The 6482-nt window shown below is 37.1% G+C and overlaps 1 protein-coding gene across 2 annotated transcripts in view; it reads left to right on the top strand.

Moving 5' to 3' along the window:
• Dnajc3 (DnaJ heat shock protein family (Hsp40) member C3) overlaps window positions 1–6482 on the top strand; it is a 60411-nt gene that overhangs the window by 327 nt on the left and 53602 nt on the right. The window lies entirely within an intron of this gene.

The raw sequence follows: 6482 nt of genomic DNA, 5'->3' as shown, positions 1-6482 counted from the left end.
GGGAGCCGGGGCTTGGCGCAGCGACCTGGGCCTGAGCCGGGCTTGGGCGGGGGCCGGCACCCGGTTCCGGGTTTGTCTGGGGCTAGAGGCAAGGGCGCTGGGGGCCGCGAGGCCAGGACAGAGGGTGTGGAGTGAGGAGTGGGGCCGCCCGGGTCCCGGGCAGCGTGGCAGGGAGTGGGGCACAGGGCAGCGACTTCAGGAGCGTCCTGGGACGCGGAGACCCGCGCTTCCGTCGGGTCCGGCCTCGCTTGGGACTCTCGCTTGGCGCCTGGGGACTCTGTTGGTCAGTGGCTCTGGGAGGGGGCTATAAAGGTGGCCAAAATGGGAGGCTTCTTTGGCTTTGGAGTTCTTAGGTGGCAGGGGGTGGCGTGTTACGTTCGGCCGGGAGACGTGAAGGGGACAGCATTGACTGTTTAAAAAGTGAGTGTGACCGTCACGTTAGGACCCTTGTGCCGGGCTTTGAAGTTGTTAGGTTAGTGCATCCAGAGTCGGTGCTGGGATCTGAGCTCGCGGAGGGCAGGGCACCAAGTCTGTGGTTTACGTCTACCAGTAAGGTGTCGTTCAGCTGAGGGCTGGCTTTACTTTTCCGAGTTCTCTGAAAAAGGTCCCTTGAGAAAGATGGGAGCGCTTAAATTTCACTTCACTTGGAATGTTGCCTATTCCAACAGAATGGCGAAAATCGAGGGCTGTCCCATCTTGGGTGTCAGCAGGGAGGAGTAAGAATTAAAGCTGAAAGTGCCAATTTAACGGATGCCCTCAACTTGACTGTTGTGCTAAATATTCGATTATAATGACATCCGATCTGTTTTCATCTCAGTAAAAGGTTATAGTTGTCAAGGAGGTCAAATTGAGCGTTTGAACATTCCATTCAGAGGGAGTGAGGAACTGAAGTTGGGAATTATTTATGGAGATATCCTATCAAAATTCTCAACTTTTTCGAAAAAGTAATCCTATTCAGTTTTTAGGTCTCATTCATGGCAGTGTCTTTTTTGTTTTGCTGGTGACTATGTATGACTAAATGTATATATACATATGTGTGTGTATGTATGTGTGTGTGTATGTATATATATATATTTATAAAATATATATTATATATATTTATATTACAGTCTCAAAACAGAATATGTAAGGTGACAGAGAGTTTGACAGAAGCTGCCCCAGAAAATTTAGGAAATTGGAATTTGAAGGACTGGACCATTTTAATATGGGTTATATATTTTAGTTTCTCTTGCATTTTATATTTTCCCCTTCCATATTTTTTTATACCTTTATTTTATTTATTTATTTTTATGTGATGCTGAGGATCGAACCCAGGGCCTAGCACATGCTAGGCAAGTGCTCTACTGCTGAGCCACAACCCCAGCCCCCCCTTCCATATTTTTTATGTGCAGTCATCAATGATTTTTTTGAACACCTAAGAGAAAGCTGCCTGTCTTCCATGTAATGTCAGTGTTATAATTTTTTTAAAATTATAGAGGTGCGCACTTTTGTCTGATTTACTTTTTCTCCTAGCTGTGGACCACCTTTTTAGTATTTCTATTCGTTGTATGATTCTGTTTACTCTTAGCACTTCTTTTCCCTACTATGGTATTTTCCATAAGAAAACCTCATTAGAGAGCTTTTCTGTGTAGGAAGCATTGGTGACATTTCTCAAAAGAGTGCCAGAGTGCTGTCTTTTTTAGAAACATTGCCTCTGTAAAGTAGCAGGGACCTGGTACAGGCAAGTTGGAGAAGAAAGGAAAGGAACCTTTAAGCTCTGTTGTTTATTGAGGTGTATGAATTATTCCTACCTTACAAATTAGGGAACTTAGGCTCAAAGAGCTTAGTTAAAGTTTGTTTTGTGGGCAGACAGGAATTAAATTGTTGACAATATCATGTGGGTTCAAGCATTTCTAAGTGGTGGCAGCTGAGAAAAATCAACTTTTTCTTTCTTTTTTTTTGTTAGCTAGTTAATTAGCAGTAATTAACAGGAAGATGATTTCCTGGCAAGTTTAATATGATGATTCTCAAAAAGTATATACTGGAATTTCACATCTCTTTTAAAAGCACAAAGTTATGGGTACCACTTCCAGAGTTTTAGGTTCACTAGATCTTGGTGGGGCCTGAAATTCTGTATTTCTAAGAAAATCTCAGGTGACCACACTTTAACAGCCACTGGATAATACATTTTTCAGAGGAATTACATTAGGGATCTGCTATGTATTAAACCCTAGACTTGGAGATAGGAACAGAAAGATAAGAAAGAAACCTCTGTTTTTCGAAGTAAGCTCTGTGTCTGTGTTCATTAAACTCAGTTTTAAGGGAGGCCTGCCAGTCAGGTGGTGCCACTGCTAGGCCTGAGGCTTGGAGAGAGAAATTAAAACAAAAAACAAACAACAAAAAAAAGGTGTGAAAAGAATGGATGTGAAACAGTTTCATACTATGGAGTATGTTACTAATAATTAACTTAGATGGCCTATTTGTCTTTGCTTTATTCTAGACTTTTCTGTTAAGTGTAATGCAGAGAAGGAAGGAGTGTATCATGAATTGAAAACTTGACTCTTAACATCCTTTTCTCAAAGGCCTTTGAAAGAAAGCCAAAGCACTAGATTAGAAATAGAATTTTTGGAGTAAAAAGAAACTTTAACATTATCTACTTTAGTATTCTCATGTTACAGATTAGAAAGGTATTTCAATTCTTTGCTAATTATTTGCTTATTCTATTTAGTGAGTTGAGTAGGAACATAGACTGAAAAACAAACCATTTTTTTTTCTGTTATCAAAGTTATTTTTCTTAATATGTTATCTGGATCCATTTTTCTTTATTTTACTGAACTGAGCTGATTAAGCTATATATTTTGGTCTTAGTGAAAAGAATAGTTGAAAATCTATATGCATACAAGATGGTGATAATTTTTATTTGATCCTAACCTATTAAGAGTATATATTTCCTCAACATAGTTAAATATGGAGAGTGTAAATCAAGCAATGAAAATGAATGACTTTAAGCAGTTTATATGTATTATGTAAGTATTATAGCAGATGGTCAGGTAACTTCTAGAATTATTTTAAATTTCATAGTAATTTAGACTATAGTTAGAAGTAGTATCAAAGTTTCACTTCATCTGAATAGTTAGCTTTTGCTGAGAGAGTGCCAGAAATGCAGTAATTCTCATTTGTGGGATAGTAGGAGTTCTGAGGTAGATGCTGTGTAGTAATTAAGTTTTATTTTCCCATGTGAAGTTAATTGTTTAGTCTATTGTCATGGTCTTCCTTTGATTAACTAATCAGCAATTCATTTTTGTTTACAAGGAAATATCATAGGAACCCAGTCTCCTAGTTTTTAGAACTCAAACATTTCAATCCTAAATTTACTTTCCATATCTTTTACCCTTTAAATTCCTGCCCTTAATTTATTGTTTGAATTTGCTCATCTGGGAAATCCCCAAATTGATTAAATCCAATTTGGCCAATTTGTTATATTCAGATTTGAATATAGATGGAACAAAACAACTTTTTCATTTCATTTTAAGCACATTATGTCTCAAATGTACTCTCAGTACTGCTAATGTTCCTACAATTCCCTAGTATATCTACTCTTTTTAAAAAATATTTATATTTATTTTTATTTTTTAGTTGCAATTGGACAATACCTTTATTTTATTTATTTTTATGTGGTGCTGAGGATTGAACCCAGGTCCTCGAATGTGCTAGGTGAGCGTTCTATCACTGAGCCACAAACCCAGCCCCTAGTATTTCTATTCTTGAAAATCAGTATTTTAGTATTATGAAAAAGGCATTGTTAAATTTGCTATGCCTCCTCTCTATGAGATATATAGTCTTTGCTCTTTAATCTTATTGATAAAAACTTTTGGTAGTCAAGTTTGAATTTTTGTTCTAGAAGTTACCTTTGTACTTTAACTATTTAAAAAAAAATTCCCTAAACCCTGGTTTTTTATTTAATTTTGTTATATGAATTTGACAGTTTTTAACTATACTCTTCAAGTCTTATCTATTTCCTCTATGTTGATCAATAAGCTTGTTCTCCTTTCCTTTCTCCTTCTCCCTTCTTCAACATTTGCAGTTGTATTATTTCTGTATTGTCTCATCCTACAACATAATATATCAGTCTTTCAGATCTGCCAAAAAAGAAAAAGAAAATCAGTGTTTTAAACCTTTTTCTCTTTTTTTAAACCTCCAATTTAAAACTCCCTTTCCTTTCTTCCCTTACCTTTTTTTCTTTTTTTTAATGCTTTTTTAAAAAAATATTTATTTTTTAGTTGTAGTTGGACACAGTGCCTTTATTTTATTTATTTATTTTTATGTGGTGCTGAGGATTGAACCCAGGGCCTCGCATGTGTGAGGCTAGTGCTCTACCACTGAGCTATAACCTCAGCCCCAGACCTTGTCTTTTTTCTTAAATGTTTATTTTAGTTGTAGATGAACACAATAACTTTATTTTCTTTGTTTATTTTTATGTGGTGTTGAGAATTGAACCCAGTGCCTCACACGTGCTAGGGTAGGTGAATACTCTACTTCCGAGCCACAACCCCAGCCCCATAGACCTTGTCTTTATTGAGAAAGTGAAAGCCATCACAGGACAATTTCTTCAGCTTTCTACCATAACTTAGCTATACTTCATTACCATTTCTCTATTAAAATGCATAAAATATCTCTGTTCCTGACAATTTTATTTCTATACTGATGTCCTTAACTCTTGAAAATGTTACTGCTATGGTTGTCTTAATCCATTTTGTGCTGCTGTAACAAAATGCCTTAGACTGAGTAGTTTATAAAAAATAATTATTTCTACATTTAGATTAACCACCTCTCAGCCTGTTACCTGGTCTGGGTCTGCCTGGCTTGAAACTCATCTTTGACCAACAGTTGTTGCCTTTTTGGCTGGGAAGTCCAAGATCACTTAATGTCTGATGAAGGCTTCTTGTGTCCTCACATGGCAGAACGGGCAAATTTTATGACCTCATTTGATAGAAGGTGGAAGGACAAAAGGTACCAGGTTGTTCTCTCCAGCCTTTTTATAAGACACCCATTCACAAGGGCATAGTTCTTATGTCTTAGTCACTTCCCAAATCTCTTCATACTGCCATAATGGATTAAGTTTCCACACATGAATTTTAGGGGATATTCAGATGGTAGCAAATTGTTTCTCCTCTGTGTCATCATTTCCTTCCCCTCTACTGGACATTGCCATTAGCAACCCAACATGTAGCCTTTACATCTTAGTCTGTTTGCTCATGTCAATTGTCCTTGAAGGTACTGAAGTATATTTTTTGCTTCTCTTGACAGCTGGAGTTTATTTTATTTTTTTTAGGTATAAGAGACTGAACCCAGGGTGCTTAACCACTGAGCCACATCCCAACCCTTTTTAAATTTTTTTTATTTTGAGGCAGATTCTTGCTAAGTTGCTTAGGGCCTTGATAAGTTGCTAAGACTGGCTTTGAGCCATATCCCCAGCCCCTCTTAAGTATTTTTTAAATGTATGAGTGAAATTGATTCTTTGAGGGTTTTTTTTTTTTTTTTTTTTTTGTGCATGGATTTATTTTCCAAGTTTAAATTCCTTGAGAAAGGAATCCTATTACAATGTTAGGCTTTCATTCATTTAAAGGTAGTATGTTTTGAGTGTTAGTGTCCCCCCCAACTTCAAATAATTGGAATCCAACACTCAGTGTGATGGTAATAGGAAGTGGGGCCATTGGGAAGTGATTAAGTTATGAGGGCTTCACCTTCTTGCCCCTCCTACCATGTGATGATGCAGCAACAAGAAGCCACTTATGAAGCAGAGAACTGTATTTTCTTCATCAGACATGGGTTCTGCTGATGCCTTGCTCTTGGACTTCCCAGCCTCCAGAGCTGTGAATAATAAATTTATGTTGTTTATAAATTACCTACTCTAAGGTATTTTGTTATAGTACCCTGAATGGACTAAGGTACCTGTTTATAATAGATTTTATTTTCCAAATTCACTTAAGAAAATTTTGGTACGATATTATGAAAATCCATTATATAACTGCTTAACCTTTTCTTTCTTTTGGTTTGACTCTGTAGATAGACTAAACCACTTTTTAGGTCATATGACTGGGGAAAGATGCTTGCAAGGTCTAAGGTCTCCAGCTCAACATATTTCTATTGCAACTTTTATTATTTTTAACTATGGAATTACCAAGATACTGAATTTCCTGCCTGTTTTTTTGTTAGCTAGATTCCACTTGTCTTCTGTGTTTCTGCCATGAGACTTCATCCTTACTTTCTCACCTTCCTTGAGTCTTGGACTCAGTCCTATGTACTTTTGTAGAATTTTTGTTATTCTTCACATTTCTAAGTGCAGTCCAATCAGACTACCTACCTCTGGAATTGCTACCTTGTTGGTGTTCCAGGCTTGAACTTTAGTGTCTTTGATCATCAGTTCTTGCCTTCTTTACTTTGATTCTTCCAGTCTTGATTGTGATTCTTACCCCATCATACTTTTTTTTTTTTTTTTTTGG

This window comes from Marmota marmota, unplaced genomic scaffold, assembly GCF_001458135.2.
Source record: "Marmota marmota marmota unplaced genomic scaffold, marMar, whole genome shotgun sequence".
Lineage (NCBI taxonomy): Eukaryota > Metazoa > Chordata > Mammalia > Rodentia > Sciuridae > Marmota > Marmota marmota.
The sequence above is the reverse complement of the archived record's forward strand: the minus strand, read 5'-3'. Positions and strand labels throughout refer to the sequence as shown.